Source organism: Ambystoma mexicanum, chromosome 8 (assembly GCF_040938575.1).
Source record: "Ambystoma mexicanum isolate Mex_15411 chromosome 8, UKY_AmexF1_1, whole genome shotgun sequence".
Classification (NCBI taxonomy): domain Eukaryota; kingdom Metazoa; phylum Chordata; class Amphibia; order Caudata; family Ambystomatidae; genus Ambystoma; species Ambystoma mexicanum.
The window spans coordinates 752,065,659-752,087,042 of NC_090929.1; positions in this window are offsets into that span (position 1 = coordinate 752,065,659).

The following is a 21,384-nucleotide window of genomic DNA, read 5'->3' on the forward strand; positions in this document are numbered from 1 at the left end:
ACTTATTGGCCCATGTTTATAAGCATATTGCCTATTTTATGGTACTTTTATTGATGTGTTTTTATATTGTGAATTTGTGTTAAGGTTTAAAGATGTAAACCATGTGACAAAACAAATAAATAAATAAATAAAAATATTTTTTCCCATTTACGCTTTAGACCCATCACTACCATTCCTTTTCTTCTTAAGATATTGGATAAAGTCGCCTACACGCAAATCCAACACTACCTAGAAGAAAACCACATCCTAGGAAAAAGACAGTCAGGCTTCCGTCCGGGACATGGGACGGAGTCAGCTTTACTAGATCTCAAAATTCAACTCGGTGACATCATGGACAAACGCAGACCGGCACTTCTCCTCCTCTTAGATTTGTCCGCTGGCTTCGACCTTGTCAACCACGATATCCTAGGTATGCATCTGAAAAAAGAGGCACACTTCTCACCTGAAGCCATTGCTTGGGTGGCCTCCTTCTTGAATGGAAGACTCATGAAAGTCTTCTCAGACTCTGCCTGTGATTCCCCCACCACCATCCACTGCGGTATCCCATAGGGCTCATGCACTGCCCCCACACTATATCATATTCTTACCCTTCCACTCTTTAATGATTTGGACCATCACAACATAGTGTATACCAATTACGCTGATGGCACTCAGGTATTGCTCCCCCTATCTGGCATATATGCACAAGATTCTGCAGCCCTAATTGAAATTTACTCAGCAATACAAACATGGATGGCCGCAAACGGCCTCTGACTAAACGGGGACAAAACAGAGATCCTCATTGTAGGTACCAGGGAAACTCTCAAAAAGCTCCCCTCACAATACAAAACCTTTACATCGACAACTCAACATAACAGTCTCATCAGCGGTAAAAAAAAACTCTAGGAGTTTACCTCGATTCCTCACTCTCCATGACTATAGCCTCCTCGGCCGCACTCACCACCAAAATCATCAACGCGGTTAAGCCCTTCCTCTCCACAAAGAACTGCCTCTCTATCGCCAGAGCCACATTAGGTACCAAACTGGACTACTGCAATGCCCTATTCCTGGGTACCTCTGCAAAAAACCTCAACAAACTCCAAGTCACACAAAATAATGCCCGTAGGGCCGCACTGAGCATTCCCAAACTGGATCATATTTCACAAGCCAGGAAAGATGCCCACTGGCTATCGGTAAAAGAACGCATACTCTTCAAATCACTGGCCATTACACACAGGTGCCTCTCCGCCGAAGCCCCACCGTACCTCTCAGAAAGAATCACCTTCAACTCTTCCATAAGGCCCACCAGGTCCCATCTGTCCAACCAGACCTACGTACCCACCTTCAAAAGAACCAAAGCAGGTGGATCCAGTTTTCAACACTTGGCCTCTAAAAGCTGGAACGCATTACCCACCACCCTAAGGAACGAAAAATCCTACACCACATTCCGCAAAATGTTGAAAACGCTACTGTTCTGTGTATTTTATCGTATTGTATAGTGTATTTTATCATTTCTGTACTGACCGAGGTCTGCCCATTACGTCGGGACATTGTAACCTTTAATTAAAGCATGGAAGTGGCAAGAAAGTGGTGGTTTGCGGTGGTCACCTGTCTTTTTTTTGCTGGCAGTCTTTGAGGAGGAGCTTGCTGCTGACCCAGAGAACACTCCTTTAAATTGCCCTCAATAGCATGGAGTGCAGCGCAGAAGTGGCGAGAAAGTGGTGGTTTGCAGTGGTTTGCGAGTGGGCGCGAGAAGTGGCAATATATCATTGAGACACAAGTAAGTGTATTGTCATCTACACATCCCGCTCTACTGTTATGTCAGCAAGCACAAATTGGGGAATGTGCCATCAAGAAACACTAGGCGGCCATTAACAAACACAACAGAAAAACTGCAAAATAATTCAGAGGAAGATTGGGAATGGCTGGGCTGATTGAGTCAGTGAGAGAAATGCAAGAAAATAGTAACATTGCACAGAGTAAAATCACTAACTTACACCAACGACAAATAGTGTTACATTGACCGCCCTATACCCCCTTCAAAGGACACGTGTTATGTTGACTGCCCATATGCCCCCCCGCAGAGGACATGGGTCCAGGAGACAGGGCAAACTCATCGGAATTACCGCTGATTGACAGCAATTTGTTACTTAAGCTAGTACTCATTTTACAGGCGTAGTCTACAAATCAAGCAGAGCTAGTGCTGGGAACCAAAGCCAATCAAGTTCCTGTGTTTCTTGCAGACACAGGTCTGTATCCACCTACTAACCTGTCATCAACGCCTAATGTAGAGAGAATAGCGGAAGATGTCTATGCCTCCCATTGATCTAGCCTCAATGATTCTTCATTCTCCTCGGTATCAACAGAGGAGGAGGGGCGTAGAGACCCGGAACATATTACTATATTGAGAGTTCTCTACGCCATCTGTGTGAAACTGGTAAGAGAACAGTTAAACATAAAAGAAGGCTTAATAATTTTGGTGTATGTAGTACTGGCTCATTCTACTGAGGCAGAAAAGCCAGGAGATACGGCCACCTGCAGGAGAAACCAACCCTCTCTTCTTCTGTTATAAGCATTGCAGACACAACGGCTGACCAGGGGATACAGGCAGTGGACGCCACTGCAAGAACTGTAATAGATGGGTTGGGAAATCACCCTTCTGGAAAGGCCCTTGCCCCTAAAAGAAAAGCTATATCTAAAAAAAAACATTACTCAAACTTTGTTGTTAAGAAAAGAAATAAAAAGAAAAAGGTAGTGATATCATCTCAAGCATTAGCACAATCACCTACTGAAGACTTGGAGCTTACTGAGATGTGAAAGAGCATTGAGCTCCTCGCGGTACGGCCACAAAGAATTTGTTGGAGAGACACGGAAATATTGAACTTGCAGGGCCTCTTGGACAAATGAACAGAGAGTTGATCTGCTAATGGGCAGTTTCCTGAAGGCTCCATTGCAACTGCTCCTGGGCCTAAAAGAACAAGAGAAGTGCTCACTAAACAGGATGGTATGAATTTGAGAACTGTACACACTCTAAGGACTCCTACACACACTCTCTCAGATTCGCATATGCACAGGCCTACTTTTGGAATGTATAGACATGAAGAAATACAAAGTTAGCAAGGTCAAAGTAGTGGACTTCTAACATACCGTTTTTGAACCGGGCAAACGTTCTGGAGCTTATACATCAGCTGCCACAACTGAGAGCAGTCTGCTCCAGTGATTTGGAGCTGGTAGAAATCCTGCTGACTGCCACTGAGACTAACTGGGCTTGGTCCCGTATTGTGTCACCGATTATTTATGAACTTATCATGAACTATGCCACACAGTTTCTGGAACTTGGTTACAAATTTAAGAAATATCAGGATCCCTTGACACCGAGAAAGAAAGGGCAAGACAGGACAGGGAATTTAGGTAAAGGGAATTAATTAAGAGAGTCAGATATAGAGAAAATTGCAAGAAGGGTTGCAGGGGATATCAATGAAGGATGCATTGAAACCAGTGATGAAGTAACAAAAAATCAATGGGGAGAACATTTAGAGGAGGATGGTTGACCGCGACCCCTGAGTCTTGACTTGCGCTTTCTTTCTTGGAACTCCAGGGGCCATAACTCTTTTTTGAAAGCCAGGGAGGGGTTAAAACAAATAATGAACACAGAAATATATGCGCTACAAGAAACATGGTCATTAGAAAGAGTCACAGAAAAGAGCCATATCTGCAGCCCAGCGAGAAGGAATGCAATGGGGAGACCGTACAGAGGCTTAATATTGGGAGCCAGAAACTCCTTTAGCCTAATAGAAATACCTGTCATATCAAATCCTCATATTCTTTCTGGAAATATAAGAATGAGGAGGAAGGGGACAGATCTTCAGATGTTGCTGATAAATGTATATAGCCCTCATGGAAATGTAGGAATATTGGACATTATAAAACTTTGTAATTATATTAGAAACAATTGGCTGTAAGCTAACCGAGAGGGAATTGATATCGTAATGGGAGATTTCAATGATCAAAGTGAAGTGATTCAAAGAAACCATATAGGAACAAACATGGGGTGGAGTCCGTTCCTCCTGGTGAAAATAGAAGACCTAATGGTCGGGACCATTGGTCAGGATTTATAGAATCCCGTGGTCTTTCTCAACTGTGCATCTCAGAGAGTAATGTTCCCATGATTACACATACTGTACTGTAACGGACAAACCTTTTATATTTGTAAAGACTACGTGATTTAAGTTAATTCCAACAAAGAGCAGTGACTATGTAATCACCAGATTCACGCGCAATTATGATAAAAGAACTGCAGATTGCATGGGGCGTGAATAATGGAGGCTCTAAAATTTCATGGAAAAATAAAAATATAAAACTTTTTTAAAAACTAGACTAATTTCACATGTTACTATAGGTAGTGGTAGCGAAGAAAGAAGTGTTAGAGGAGATGCAGAAGCCAAGATAGTGGAAAAGAAAAAGATGTACAAGAATGAAGTAAGTAGAATTAAGAAGATTAATTATGATGGGGCAAATGAGCACAAAAGGCTAACGAGTGTACGCATGAAATCTAACAATATGGTAAGAGAACACAGAATCACTTTAGCCACCTCTCAAGAGTTCAAGTTATGTAGCGTGCTCTGGGATAGAAACACACGCACACATTCTGGAGGCTGCATACCATATGGGTGGCTGGAGTAGATAAAGGACAGGAAATTAGCCCCATTTCCTCGGATGTCTGGATTTATTATATAACAAAATTATATAATTCTGGAAAAGAAAGGGAGCAATTCCCTGTTATGGGTTGTGTTAATATTGAGAGTAACCACCATATATATCTATTGCAAGTATTTGATGCTTCATATTAAAACGGAAGGCATCCAAAGCTCTGGGCCATGTTGGGATTACCAACATATTGCTGAAGGTGGACCCAGAGCTATGGGCTAAACTATTATATGTGCAATTTCAAATTATTCTTAGATGCGGGGTGATACCCACCCAAAGCTGGAAGGAGTCTATTATGATTCCCATATACAAAAAAGAGAAGACCCCACTGTTAGGAAAGATTTCTTAATTGTGGGTAATTTTTGTGGCAACCCCTAAACTTTTTGCTGTTGTTTTCACCATAATCTAGACTTTGCCAGAGAAGTGCAGCCTTTTGCCGCACTCCTCTGGGCTTTCGCTCCATTCTTACGGGGAAACTGACATGCCCTTAAAACAGTCAGTACCGGGAAACGTTGTTTTCCGTAGTTCTTTTATCATGTTGCAGCTTTCGCGCAACATGGCACAAGAGGGCACTGTAAGCTAAGTTACTGCTCTCTTGAGTCTCTAGTCTTCTACAGGCCCTAGATACTCTCTTTAGATTGTTAATGAACGGTGCAAGTGAATCACGGACGGGACTGGTGGCAGCAATCGTTTCTTTGTGTTTTTGAGCTCCTTTTGGCGTTTAAGCGCGTTTCTCGCGCTTAGCCCAAAAAGCTGGCCTGGCTCCCAAAATGGCCAGACCACGAGGCTCTTTGTCCTGTCCGCTGACCGTCTTGCCCCCTTCACCTTCCCCAGGTCGGGCTGACCCGGGGCCTTCCTTATTTGGGCATGTACTTTCCCACGAAACACAGATGCTTTCGCGGGCTTCTACAGGCCTTGTGTTTGCCTCCAGGATGTGGGCTGGGATGTCTGGTCCCAATACACATCCTGGCTGCCAGAGAGTCTAGTGTGTCGTGAATGCCTGGGACCACCGTGGTCCGTGATAGGTCCACGTATGGTGTGAGTGTTTTGTGAGCAGATCTCCCATGGGTCCCCTCTGTTTTGGCACGAAGGGAACCGTGGATAAGAGGGGGCTGGAAAAACCACTACCATGTCGATCTCCTGAGTTCTCACGAACGAAAGAATACAGGAGCCAAGTATCCTGCAACTACGAGGCTGAACCGAGGAATCGCTGGTGACCCGCTGAAGGACTGCCTCCTCTGCACTGCTTTCTACCTCTGATCGAACGAGAAGGCCTGTACTGGTACTTCGATCCCTTGGAATAGTGGGAACAACTATTCTTGGCATCTTCACCATCTCCTGCACGTAAGCCTTCGGAAGTGTCTCTGGGCCATCCAGCGGACTGACCAGCCTACCCATGAGACTTGCTCTGTAACCGCCGTCAGGTTGTGTTGTATTACGAGTCCTTGTCACTCTCACACGATTCGTACACTTGGCATTCCCAGGTCTGAAGTGAGGAGTGTACATTGGGCTGAAATACACACGGCCACTCCGTTGCCCTGCTGTGGTAACAAACTGTGCGGGTTCACTGCGTTTGGGACATCCTCAACTCTAACTTCTGCTGCTGCGGAATCTACACGACGCAGAGACGTCCCCTGCTCGTATCTGAACCTGCCAGCACTGAAACTGACGTGGAGAAGCCTGGGTCTGCCTGCATCGTGGACTGGGTCTAATTATTATTCACACTGCCTGTTTTCCTCCCGATCTAGGTGGTCTTCACATTTTGTGCGTCTAACTTGTTGGACTCGTTGGTAATTGTATATATATTGTATTTGATTGTGATGTGTTGTTTTACTTAAGTTTTATTGTGATTCCTCGCTACGGTCAATGTTCCAAAGGCCTTGTAATAAATGTGTCTATATTTTTAATATAACACCTGCTTGGAGTAATTTGTAGGTGTCCTTGCTTTGTGTGCTCATTGCGGGCTTTCAGTCACCCTCACCCCTCTTGAGACCTAGTCTTGACCGCCGCAATCGCTACCCTGATTGGTCTGGCTTGTCCAGAGGTTACCCTGTTCCAAGAAACTAGGCTGGCCTTCTGAACCTCTGCCCCTCTAGGACAGAGTTCAGAAATGCATCTTAACAAATTGGTGTACAGCGGTGGGATACGAATGAAGGTATCCAGTGTTGCGCACGAGCGAAGGCATTTCAAGTTATTCCTACCAGGACACGTAGTGAATTGTCGTAGTATAACTTTTAAAAGGCCATAGTCTTATCTAACAGTATGGAAACAAATACCTTGTTAACTTTAAATACTTCTAAATCCGAAACATTGAAAAAGATGTGTGCGGAGAGAGCTGTATCCTCTCAAGGCACCAAATTGGATATGATCCAAAGAATCGTGGGCGTGGCAAGAAGCGCAGCTTGACGCTATAACGTCTGAGGACAGTGCGGAAGGAGGTGGGGCTGCTCTCACTGGTAGAACCGACGGTTCTGCCGCTGCACTGGTCCACCGCGACCACGAGGACAGGGAGGATGGGATGTCTAATGTTTCCTCTGCCAGTGTTGATGGGGAGGCCATGCTTGAATTCAAGAAGCAAGAACTGCTGTTTAGGCAGAAGAAGCTTGATTTCAACATGACCAAACTAAAAATCGAAAAGGCTGAAAAACAGAAAGACAGGGATCACCAGTTGGAACTGGCCAGGCTTCAGGTTGCAAATGGATCCAAGGGTCCTGGACATGGGTCTGGGGCCTCCTCTCATCCACGATTTCCGAAAGATCTTCTCAGTGTGTATGAGGAAAAGAATGACATTATGGACTGGCTGAATAGGTTTGAGTATGCATGTGAAGTTCAACAAGTTGACAATGCTGATAAGATTGCCTGGTTACTCAGCAGACTGCCCCATTCTGGCTGTAGTGCCATTATGGAAATGTCGAAGGCTGAGCGAGGCTAAAGCAAACTCTCATTTTAAAGTTTGGAAATACTCCTGCCCAATATTTAAAACAATTCCGAGAGTATAAGAAAAAAGAAGGTGGTACTTGGGTATCTTATGTAACCGAATCCTTAAAAAACTTGACTGGCTGGGTCAAAGGTTATAAGGTTTCTACCTTTGAAGGCATGATAAGTCTTGTCATGCTGGAACATATTTTTGCATCTTCTTCCCCGGAGCTTAAGCAGCATTTGGCCGATTCGAAGGAGATAGATCCTAAGAAGCTTGCCATTGCCGCAGATTTATGGGTGTCACATTCAGTGTCCCATAAGGACAACACTCATCCTGGTAAGCAGGAGGAAGGGAAAAAGTCCAAAGATAAGGAGGGTGGAGAATCTGATAAATCTTCTTCTCAAAAGGGCCACAAAAAGAAAAATAAGGGTCAGACACAAGAGAACTCACAGGGTAGTGGAGGTCAGCCTCCGAAACAGAACTCTGGTTACAATAAGCCTCCCTATGTAAACAGACCCAATGGATCTTGTTTTGCTTGTGGAGCAACTGACCACGTGAAGGGGGATCCCCGGTGTAAGGTTAAACCTTTGGGGGTCCACTCTGCTAATCTGGCCTTCTCCTCCTACAAGGAAGAAGAGATTACAGGAGCATCCTTCTCCTCAGACTCCTTCCACATGCGGGATAGAAGCTGAGGTAGTTTTAGTTTCCCTGGGTTCCTGGGAGCCTAAAGTCGCAGAGGCTTATGCTAGGATTCCAGATAATACCAAGCACTACTTTAAAGACAGTGTGCTGATCAATGGAGTGGATACTCCAGCTCTTAGGTGATAGTGGGTGCAGTCGAACTGTAGTGGATTCTACCTTGGTAGACTCAGAGGAAGTTGCCAGAGCTACTCTGCTGCCCACTAAATTGGCTGACGGCCCACCTCGCATGTTTCCAGTAATACCTGTAAATCTTACTTTAAATGGTACAGCAGTCAGGATTCCAGTGAGCATTCAGAGAAACGTCCCAGGAAAGGTCTTGTTAGGCAATGATCTCAGAGCTTTAGGGCTCGTAGGAGACACGGCCAACAGACCCTGCACACGGTCTCAAACACGGGCAGCATTGGCCAAGACCAATACGCCACCCCAGCCAAAGGGGAAACCCAAGGCGAAAGGAGTAAGAAAGTCAAGACGAGGGAAAGAGAACATTCCCCCGAACTCGCCTACCACTGCGGTGGAGGAAGTTGGTCGATAGCCCGGGCCTGACGAGGAGGTGGCGATGCCTGAAGTATTTGACCCCAACGACCATCCTGAACTAAAAGACTTGTTAGTTGAAGGTGGTCCTGACAGGGAAGAATTCAGTAAAGGCCAACGTGAGTGCCCATCTCTGGAAGGCCTAAGGAGACAGGCCTGCTCCCAGCTTGAGGGTGAACCTCCTGGGACACATCGGATTTATTAGGAAGGTGGACTCCTGTATAGTGAGCCCACAGAGTCTACAGAAGGAGACCATAGGAGGTTGGTGGTTCCCCTTGCTGTAAAACCATTCCTCCTGCAGTTGGCACATGAAGTGCCCCTTGCTGGTCACCTTGGTATTAAGAGGACCAAGCAAAGGTTATCCATGCACTTCTACTGGCCCAAGATGGGGGTGCAAGTAGAAAGTCACTGTAGGAGTTGTGCCTCCTGCCAGTTATCTGGTAAGAGTGGCTCAACAATCCAAGCTCCATTGGTACCACTCCCAGTTGTGGGAATACCATTCGAAAGGGTAGGGATCAACATCGTTGGTCCCCTTGACCCGCAGACATCCTCAGGCAATAGGTTTATCTTGGTGCTAGTCGACTATGCTACCAGATATCCTGAGGCCATTCCATTGAAAACTGTAACTGCCAAGTCAGTTGCAAAAGTGTTACTTGGCATCTTCACTAGGGTTGGCTTCCCTAAAGAAGTTGTGTCTGACAGAGGCAGCAACTTTATGTCAAAGTATATGCAGGCTATGTGGAAAGAATGTGGGGTCACCTACAAGTTCTCTTCTGCATACCACCCCCAGACCAATGGTCTGGTGGAACGTTTCAACAGAACGTTAAAGAGCATGATTGGGGCTCTGGAGGAACCTCAGAGAAGAAAATGGGATCTTCTTTTACCATGCTTACTGTTTGCCTACCGAGAGGTACCACAGGAGGGTCTTGGCTTCAGCCCCTTCGAACTTCTGTTTGGTCATCCTGTACGGGGACCCTTAGCCATAGTCAAAGAGGGATGGGAGATGCCCACTCCCCCTGTTACTACTCACGTAGTAGATTATGTGCTGGGGCTCAGAAAATGGATGGTACTTCTGATGGGCTTGGCTAGTGATAAATTGAAGGCGGGACAAGCGCTGGTGAAACATTGGTACGACCAGAAAGCTTCCCTCATCAACTTTACACCTGGTCAGCAAGTCCTGATCATGAATCCCATAAGGCCTCGAGCTTTACAGGACAAATGGTCAGGCCCTTACATAGTGGTGGAGCCCCTGGGTGAGGTTAACTATTTAGTGGACCTTGGAAGGCCTGGACAGGCTCCAAAAGTGTTCCACATAAATAGGCTGAAGGCTTTCGTCTCAAGAGTCGAAATCGCAGCACTGCCACTGGCTTCAGATGTTGAGGAAGAGGAGTCTGAACCTCTCCCCGACCTGTTCCAAAGCGGTCCTTCAGATAGCTCCTTTGAGGGTGTCAGAGTGGCCCCTCACCTGACTTCTGATCAGCAGGCTGAGGTGAAAAATGTGCTTAGGCAGTTTCCCCCCCTATTTTCACAGTCGCCTGGTGTGACACCTTGGTGCAAACATAACATAGACACAGGAGACAGTGTACCTACCAAAAGTAGGGGATACCGGATGTCAGACAAAGTACGGTCTTACATTAAGACCGAGGTCAACAAGATGTTAGACCTTGGGGTGATTGAACCCTCTAGTAGTTCTTGGTCCAGCCCTGTGGTTTTGGTTCCAAAGGCAGGCACTTCTGAACTGAGGTTCTGCGTGGATTACAGGGCTCTGAATGCTGTCACCAAGACAGATGCACACCCCTTGCCTCGAACAGATGAGCTGGTGGATACTTTGGGTGCCTCCAAGTACCTCAGCAAGTCTGACCTCACTGCTGGCTATTGGCAAATAGCTTTAGCAGAACATGCCAAGGAGAAGACAGCGTTTTCTACTCCAGGCGGCCTTTACCAATTCAGGGTAATGCCGTTCGGGTTGAAGAATGCGCCTGCCACTTTCCAGAGGCTTGTGAATCATGTGTTGAATGGGTTGGACGAATTCTGTCTTGCATATCTGGATGATATAGCAGTTTTCAGTGCCACCTGGGAAGACCATGTGAAACACCTCGGGATTGTGCTCCAGGCTCTTCAAAAAGCACACTTGACCATAAAGGCTAGCAAATGCCAGATTGGACAAGGCTCAGTGGTTTACCTTGGACATGAAGTAGGTGGAGGGAGGATACAGCCTCTTCCCAGTAAACTACAAGCAGTACAAGACTGGCCTACCCCCACTACACAGACCCAAGTGAGAGCCTTCTTAGGACACACGGGGTATTACCGCAACTTCATGGCAGACTATGGCACCATAGCTGCCCCTCTGGCTGCCCTCACCACTCCGAAGAAACCCAAGAAGGTAACTTGGACCTACGAGTGTGAGAAGGCCTTCAATGGCTTAAAAGACTCCTTGTGCCAGGCCCTTGTCCTCAGGGCCCCTGATTATCAAAGACCTTTTATCGTGCAGACGGACGCCTCTGACACTGGGATAGGAGCTGTACTATCACAAGTAGATGAGAAGGGTAAGGAACACCCTATTGGTTTTATTAGTCACCAGCTTAAGGACAGAGAGCTCAGATGGTCCACAGTGGAGAAAGAATGTTTCTCTCTCGTGTGGGCCCTACGGAAGCTGAGGCCCTACCTCTATGGGACCCACTTTACTGTGCAAACTGACCATAAGCCCTTAAAGTGGCTAATGAACATGAAGGGAGAGAATCCAAAGTTGCTTAGGTGGTCCATAAGTCTACAAGGCTGCGACTTCACTATAGAGCATAGGCCAGGTGTCCAACATAGCAATGCTGATGGGTTGTCCAGAATGTTTAACTGACCTGAACAAGAGACTCATCCAGGGGTGGATTAGTTCCCCCTGTCCATAGTCTGGGAGGGGCGAGTGTTAGGAAAGATTTCTTAATTGTGGGTCATTTTCCTTCCATGTGGCAACCCCTAAACTTTTTGCTGTTGTTTTCACCATGATCTAGACTTTGCCAGAGAAGTGCAGCCTTCTGCCGCACTCCTCTGGGCTTTCGCTCCATTCTTACGGGGAACTGACATGTCCTTAAGACAGTCAGTACAGGAAACGTTGTTTTCCGTAGTTCTTTTATCATGTTGCAGCTTTCGGGCAACATGGCACAAGAGGGCATTGTAAGCTCTAGTCTTCTACAGGCCCTAGATACTCTCTTTGGATTGTTAATGAACGGTGCAAGTGAATCACGGACGGGACTGGTGGCAGCGATAGTTTCTTTGTGTTTTTGAGCTCCTTTTGGCATTTAAGCGCGTTTCTCGCGCTTAGCACAAAAAGCTGGCCTGGCTCCCAAAATGGCCAGACCACGAGGCTCTTTGTCCTGTCCGCTGACCGTCTTGCCCCCTTCACCTTCCCCAGGTCGAGCCGACCCGGGGCCTTCCTTATTTGGGAATGTACTTTCTCGCGAAACACAGATGCTTTCACGGGCTTCTACAGGCCTTGTGTGTGCCTCCAGGATGTGGGCTGGGATGTCTGGTCACAATACACATCCTGGGTGCCAGAGAGTCTAGTGTGTCATGAATGCCTGGGACCACCGTGGTCCGTGATAGGTCCACGTATGGTGTGAGTGTTTTGTGAGCAGATCTACCATGGGGTCCCCTCCGTTTTGGCGCGAAGGGAACCGTGGATAAGAGGGGGCTGGAAAAACCACTACCATGTCGATCTCCTGAGTTCTCACGAACGAAGGAATACAGGTGCCAAGTATCCTGCAACTACGAGGCTGAACCGAGGAATCGCTCGTGACCCGCTGAAGGACTGCTCCTCTGCACTGCTGTCGCTTGGTGAAACCCTTTCTACCTCTGATCGAATGAGAAGGCCTGTACTGGTACTTCGACCCCTTGGAATAGCGGGAACAACTATTCTTGGCATCTTCACCATCTCCTGCACGTAAGCCTTCGGAAGTGTCTCTGGGCCATCCAGGGGACTGACCAGCCTACCCATGAGTCTTGCTCTGTAGCCGCCGTCAGCTTGTGTTGTATTACTAGTCCTTGTCACTCTCACACGATTCGTACACTTGGCATTCCCATGTCTGAAGTCAGTAGTGTACATTGGGCTGAAATACACACGGCCAATCCGTTGCCCTGCTGTGGTAACAAACTGTGCGGGTTCACTGCGTTTGGGACATCCTCAAATCTAACTTCTGCTGCTGCGGAATCTACACGACGCAGAGACGTCCCCTACTCGTATCTGAACCTGCCAGCACTGAAACTGACGCGGAGAAGCCTGGGTCTGCCTGCATCGTGGACTGGGTCTAACTATTATTCGCACTGCCTGTTTTCCTCCCCATCTAGGTGGTCTTCACATTTCGTGCATCTAACTTGTTAGACTTGTTGGTAATTGTATATATATTGTATTTGATTGTGATGTGTTGGTTTACTTGAGTTTTATTGTGATTCCTCGCTACGGTCAATGTTACAAAGGCCTTGTAATAAATGTGTCTATATTTTTAATATAACACCTGCTTGGAGTAATTTGTAGGTGTTCTTGCTTTGTGTGCTCATTGCGTGCTTTCAGTCACCCTCACCCCTCTTGAGACCTAGTCTTGACCGCCGCGATCGCTACCCTGATTGGTCTGGCTTGTCCAGAGGTTACCCTGTTCCAAGAAACTAGACTGGCTGAGCCCTAGCTCTGAGCTGGGGGGAAATCCGCCGAAAATTCGTGCTCATACCGCCGGCAGGAAATCCGCCGGCGGTATGAGCATGACATTTCCCCTTTGAGCCCAATGGGGAATGGGGCATTCCCGAATGGGCTCAATGGGGAATGGGGAATTCCAAATCCGCCAAACCCGTGATCCGGCGCTAATAACGCCGGGGGGTTTGGCGGTAGGGCTATTAGCGCCGGTGCTAATAGCGCCGGCGTTACCGCCCAACTCGTGATGAGGCTCTAAACTTAAGAGAACGAGTTTGGCGGTAACCCTTAAATCCGGTGGTCGCGCTATTACCAGGGGGGAAATTCGCCGGAAATTTGCGCTATTAAGAGCGCGAAATTCCCCATTGAGCCCAACGGGGAATGGGGCATTCCCAAATGGGCTCAGTGGGGAATGGGGAATTCCATTACCGCCAAACCCGTGATCCGGCGCTAACAGCGCCGGGGGGTTTGGCAGTAGGGCTAATACTGCCGGCGGTAATACCGCCGGCGTTACCGCCCAACTCGTGATGAGGCCCAATGTGTTAACATTGCAGCAGCAGACTCCAGTTTGTTGTCACTTTAGAATGGGTTAGGCTGGAGAGATTTAAGACACAGTAGCATGGCACCAATGGTATTTGGAAAGCTGCGATATAAAACCAAGTCAAATGTACAGTTCACTCTTGGAGTAGAATCATAAGCTGCCCCCGGGAATGTGTTATGTGGCATTAGGAAGGCGGTCTGGACACAAACGCGCATAGGCGTGTGCGTGCACACACACACACTGGCTGGAGCTGGAGCAGAAATGTTCACAGTCGTTTTCCAGGGCTGGACAGGATTTCTCATATCCCACCGCGAGTGGGTGTGTATATGTGGAGAAACAAGTACACTCCCTGAGGTGGAGAAGTGCATGGCGCACATTGGGATGATTGTAATGCAGAATAACAAGTAACAGTATTCAGGAAAAATACTTCCTTAAAACTACAAGACTGAAGCTAAGGGATTTATTGGTTTCTTTTCTTTCATGGGCTGAAATAATAATAGCCGTTTATGCATGGATACTGAAAAGTCAATTGTCAAAGTGAAGCCAAGGTGTGGCACGTGATTCAGCAATTTAGCAGCTGTTGTGTCCAAGCCCAAATTACTCTTGCCATTGTTTAATGCGCTAGATCAGCGTATGCAATCAGGAAGCCAGCACCCGCCCAGATGATGAACATCTGTCTGTCGTGACCAGCTCTATTGCCTTCTGTGTAAGAGCTCAATTCTACCAACAACGCATCAGGAGGTTTTCCCCCATTAAGGTGTTTCCTCCCGCCAAGGCCCTGCTTAACTTTTGGGCCTTACTTCCGGCTGCAAGGAGCTTCGGGTAGGGACCGGCCATTCCTCTTCACATCCAAATCCTTCATGAGGCAAACGGCAAGACAAGTCGCTGGGAGAGGCCGTGGTTTGGGTGTATTTAGCATATGTGATAGAAGCCTCAGACAATCAATTGGCCAGGATTTCAACAGTGTTTCAGCCCGGGCAAGAGCGTCTCTGCCACAAGTCTGACACCTTCTTTTGCCATGTGGAACCCTCTCCAAAGTGTTCACTGAAGCAATGTCGAGGAAGAGCAGGGCAAGAGCACAGTGGTTTTGCTTGTGCCGCCAGTGTTTCACCTAAATTGGTGTCCCACTGTTATTCTGTATCATTTCCTTATTTACAGAGTTGCTTTACCATGTGCTGTTAGTCCCCAGGAACTTCTTAGGTTGGAAAACTCTAAGAGGACTAGATGACAGTTTAGCTACTGCTATTTGTAAAGCAGCTCCATTGAGGTTGGACCTTAAATTCAACTAGAGTTTTGCTTAAGAGTATGGTTTTGTTCTTTTTTCTTTTGTCATTTCCTTGCTAGGACTTTAAACTGTTTGGCCTCTCAAATAGCTGTGAAAACAATGTGACCAATAAAATCCATGGCTTTTGTGCCTCAGACTAGGAGAAATATTTTGTTGGGGAAAAATTGTTTGCTTGTTTTGGGACTAATGGATTTCACATGGAGTGAAGGACTCTGTTACCTCTGTTGATGACTGTCATGCACCCGGCCTGTCACCTCCACCGCCCACAGGTCCTCCACAGCTTGGCAGATGGGATGGTGGTTTGAGGGGACGACAAGGAATCGTGTGGCATGTCATAGCATTGGCTATCCCCCTTTCCATGGCACCACCATTACATCTTCAGGGTGCATGACCAGCTCCACAGCATTGCGCACGCGACCTATGGCTGGCCTCCATTGTTTCCACAGCAACCACGCAGGAGGCTCTGCACCTCGGCACAGCAGCGTTAGACGATTTAAACCCTGCAGGCGCTTTTGCCAGTGCGTGTTAACACACTCTGTGCGCACCTGGCGTTTTGCCTTGAATTCTGACATTCTGCTTCCTGATGGCCTGCTACAGACATCTTGAGCCTTCGCCTGGGGTCCTGTTCTCTACTGATCATTTATTGTCTCTCTCGGGATCTTGCCTTCTGTTTCTGCCTGGGCTTGTCCTGCTGCCGCTTCCTTGCCTTGTCCTTTGACTCCTCCTTCCTCCATAATCTTCTCTTTCCTGCCTGCCCCCTGCTCTTGTCAGAGCTGCCTTGCTTGCTTCATGTTGGTTTAATACGACCCCTTCCATCCTGAAGGTTTTCTGTCCAGCTGCCACCTTCTGGACACTGCACGGCTTCCCGGTACTAGCTCCAACTATAAGGTATTTGGCAAGTTAAGACGCCAAACCACTTCTGTAACAGTGAACGCCAGGCAAGTATTAAGAGATGAGCTTCAATCCTTAAAGGTGGAAATGGGAACCCTCAAACACGAAAATGCTGTTCTTTGTGCGGCTCTCGATAGAGATGCCGTAGCAGCCGAGGTTGAAAATACAATGGCACACATTGTGTCCCTGAAGTTATATGGCGACCCTTGAAAACGAATGCAGTTCTGTGACCATTTCAAGATCCAGTTCTGTTTCAGGCCCCAACTTTTTAAGCACAATAAGGCCAAAATAGGATTCGTACTTAGCGACCTAATGGGTAATGCCTTGGCTTGGGCTTCTCCTAATGTGTAGGCAAATAGTCCCATCTTGGACGATGTCGGTGAATTTGAAAAGGCTTTCCTGGTCATTTTTCAGTCCCCTAACCTGACTGAAGTAGTACAGATTCAGCTGATGGATTTGTAGCAGGACACTCCAATCTGGTTTCATACATGTCTATGTGAGGAGAACAAGGACGAGTTGGTGCACACTTCAGGACTTGACACCTTTCAACGCCTAGTCGACCTTGTCGTCCGAATTGATCACTGTCTTTCTAAACAACGAGGTGAATGCTAAAAAACCAGCAAAGGTATCTTTGTCCTGTACCCGCCGTACTGGGGCCTGGTAAAGACATAGGGCCTCATTACGACCCAGGCGGTAAGTTACCGCCTGGGTCGTACCCTTACCACCATGGTGTAAACTATGTTTACACCATGGTGGATGGTGGATTTACCACCCCATTCCAAGGTGAGTGGGGCGGTAAATCCCCATTTCCATTTTACCCTTCCCCATTCCCATTTTTGCCCCATAGGGCATAATGGGAATGGGGAAAGGCGCTAATTACGCCACCGTAAATTACGGTGGCGTAATTAGCACCAAGGTCCCTTTGCGGCATGGGTTTTAACGCCTGCAAAAAGCAGGCGTTAAAATCACCATCCCGCAAAGGGACCTTGGAAACAGGCGTTAAGGGTCGGCGCCGTTTACGGCGCCGTAAACCCCTTAACGCCTGGGTCCTAATGAGGGCCATAAAGTAGGAACCAGTGTAGTTGGGGGCGTTGCAAGGACCACTGCCTGAAGCAGAATTAATGAATGAAGCAGCATGGATTAAATCCTTCTTGAACAACAGAATGTTGAGAGTATTCTCCCCCTCTGATGCAGCCGACCCTATACCTATGACCTGCAGCGTGCCACAAGGCTCATGCGTCTCCCCTACAACATACAATGTGTTTACCAAACCTTAATTTGATATACTGGACCGACTGGGTGTCATCTACACTAACTATGCAGATGACAACCAGGTACTAATCCCACTTACAGGCAACTACGACCTTGACAACGACAAACTAAACAAAATCTACAGAGTCATTCAGGCATGGATGGCCACCCATAGTCTGTGTCTGAATGACGACAAGACTGAAATCCTTATATTAGGCACCCCCATTTACCTGAAAAAGCTTAATCTTAAATACACCTCATTCAACATAGATGGAAACTTGATTACCACAATCAAGGAAACAAAAACATTAGGCTTCCATCTAGATTCTGCCTTGAACTTCAGGAAACAAGTGAACGCCACAGACTCAGCTACCGCTTACACGTGCAAGCTTATCCATGCATGCAAAAACTATCTATCCTCTAACAGTCGCATGATCTTGGCTCGAGCATTAATCTTGTCCAAACTCGATTACTGCAATGCACTCTATGCAGTTGCCAACAAACAAGTTCTGAACAAACTTCAAAACTTACAAAACAATGCACTTAGAACTGCCTTGAGTATCCCACGAAAAGTCCACATCTCCGAAACTATAAAATGCCACAAATGGCTATCCATTAAGGATAGAATCTTCTTTAAACTTGTTTCCATCTCCCACAAATGCCTTCAGAATGGGGCCCCTAAATACCTGAGCGACAAGATTATCCTCAAAACATCTTCCAGACCCATGAGATCAGCTAACTCCCATTGTATTATTGCACTGCGCTACAACTTAAAAAGAGCCGGGGGTACTAGCTTCCCAGTGCAAGCAGCACTAGCCTGGAACGCCTTGCCTTTCAACCTATGCACTGACTGTAATCTTCATAGTTTCAGGACTAACACCAAAGAATGGTTACTTACTAAGGACATCGCACTCACTGCCTGATGCAAAATAATTTAGCTTGCAACTGCCAATGCACTGTCTAACGCACCGAGGCACACCTAGCCATCGGAAGAAATACTTGATTCCACTTTTACTCTTTTAACGTACTGCGTTCAATACCTTGTACCGTAACCTGTATTTTACCCTGTTTCTATGTATGCATGTATGTATTCTAAGTTGTCTTGAAAGCACCCAGATACCTCAGGGTGTGGCGCGCTGTACAAATAATAAACAAACAAACAAACATGAGACGTCGACTCAATCGACTCCGTCTATATTGTGGTGGTAGTGGTCATTACTTAAGCACTTGTCTCTTGTGTCCTGCAAAGCCGATGGGGAAACTGAAGTGCTTTTTGTAGGAACAGAAGGGAACAGCAAGCCCAAATACAGGAAGCCTTTTGACGTCCTTAGTGTCACCTATGCTGCCCTGATGTCTTTTGTCTTTGGAACTCCAGCGCCATTGGAAGGATGAGATCACTGTGGTCTCCACTTTTGTACAGTTAGGGCCTCATTACACGGATGGCGGTATTAGCACATGGACCAAGGTGCTATTAGCACCTTGGTCCATGCCGGTAAAATACCGGCACCGCCTTGGTGGAAAGGGGAATTACCACCCCATTCCAAGGTTGGCGGGGCGGTAATTCCCCCTTCCACCACTGCCCTTCCCCATTCCCATTTTTGCCCCATAGGGCATAATGGGAACTGGGAAGGTGCTAATTACGGCACCGCAATTTTGCGGTGCCATAATTAGCACCAAGGTCCCTTAGCGGGTTGGTTTTTAACGCCTGCAAAAAGCAGGCGTTAAAGCACCAACCCGCTAAGGGACTTCGTAGTAAGGGGATAATGGTTAACGGTCACCGTTACCATTAACGGTGACCGTTAACCATTACCGCCATCCGTGTAATGAGGCCCTTAGATTCTGGAACTTCAGGCAATTATATTGACGTGCATTTGCCCTTCGGATGGCCATCTCCAAGGTTACCAAAGCTACTTAGGTCGGATTGAGGTTACAGCTGGCCCAGTAAATCAGCATACAGCACCATTGTCCTTGGAAATTCACACCATTTTTGAAGACATTTCTTTTGATGTTATCCATACTCATTCTTACCCAATAGTATTGGGTCTTCCTTGGCTCACCAAGAATCAAGAATAATCCTCAGATTGCTTGGATATCCAGCATGATACAATTTCTGTCAACTCCTGATCAGCAAATACCTTTGAATGAGGTGGGTATCCTACCCATATCGGGTATACCCTCTTTTGTGGGCTGTACTCTGCAAAACATACCAGAAATGCACTGCTCTTACTATCAGATCTTTGCCTAGACACAGGATATTCATTGCCTCCACATCACTCCTTTGATTGTGAAATCAAATTGATACCAGATAAACCGATTTCCCTTTCTGTGTTGTAAAGGGCAGAGTTACACACATATCTGGACGACTGCCTTCAAAAGGGGTATATTGTACCATAAAAGTCCCCTGCAGGGGCCTCCCTATTCTTCGTGCCTAAGAACGAAGGCACGCTACCTCATGCATCAATTAGCGCTTATTAAATGAGTTAACATGCAAGGATCGGTATCCGTTACATCTTATTTGAGATATTTTGGAGCACCTGTGGTCTTCAACCATTTTCACCAAGCTGGACCTGCGAGGTGCCTACCACCTAGCCTGCATTAAGGAGGGTGATGAGTGGAAAATGGCCTTCAAGACTCCCCTGGGGCAATTCGAGTACTGAGTCATGCCATTTGGTTTGAGTAACGCTCCTGCTGTTTTCCAACGGTTTATGGATTCAGTATTTTCTGACCTCCTGAGATTGTTCGTCTGGGTTTATTTAGATGACAACCTAATTTTCTATTCCTCGTTGGAGGAACATAAGCTGCATTTTTCAGAAGTGTTGTCGTGTCTTACTGATAACCATCTATACGCTAAAGCTGAGGTCTTCTTCTTTCACAAGAGAAGATTGAATTCCTATAATATGTCATCAGTCCCTCAGGAATCCATATGGACCCTCACAAGGGCCGAGTGGTCTTGGAATGGCCTAGTCCACAAGATATCAAATCTGGCAAGAGGTTTTTAGGATTCACCAATTTTTATCATTGTTTCATCACTGGTTATTCCCAATTGCCAGCTGATATTACCTGTATACTCAGCACTAAAAAAGAATTCCATTGGGATCAGACCGCTGAAATAGTATTTCAGGCACTCAAGAAGGCATTTTCGGAGGCAACAGTCCTGCATCATCACTCTGATGATTCTCGCCCATTTCTTATTGAAGCTGACGCCACCAATAAAGCTATAGGAGCCATATTTCTGCAATGCGATCCCGAAACTGATATGGCACATCCCATTGCCTATCCTTAAAGGAAACGTGCACCTTGCAAAATCAACTACTCAGTGATTGAAAAAGAAATGTTGACCATAAAGGAGGCATTCCAAGAATGGAGACATCATCTACTTGGCAGCAGGCACAAAGTCGAGGTTCATATGGACCACAGAAACCTCCAGTACATTCAGTCCATTTGTTGCACCAACAGTCGCCAAGCATACTGGGCCTTTTATCTTTCAATTTGAATTCAATATTACCTACATACTGGGAAGTCAAAAGTGAAAGCTGATGCCTTTTCTGGCTGTCATCCAGAGGACCTTCCCTGTGAACCTAGTTCCATGTCCATTCTGCCATCTAAGCATTTTGTGCATACCACCGTCTTTTACTTGCAATATATTAGGAGGGAAACCTTCCAGAACCCGGCTGCCTCTATGCTTGCACAGAATCCCCATATACAAACCCTTGATGAATTACTGTATCGTGATGGACTTCTCTACTTACCTTCTGCAGCTTGCTGTCAAGAAAAGCTTTCTTTACTCGATGATTCCAGTATTGCAGGGCACAGGGGCATGAGGGCAACTCTAGATCTTGTTTCTTGTCTATTCTGGTGGCCAGGTTTCAAACAAGTACAAGACTATGTTAACAGGTGTCCAGGGT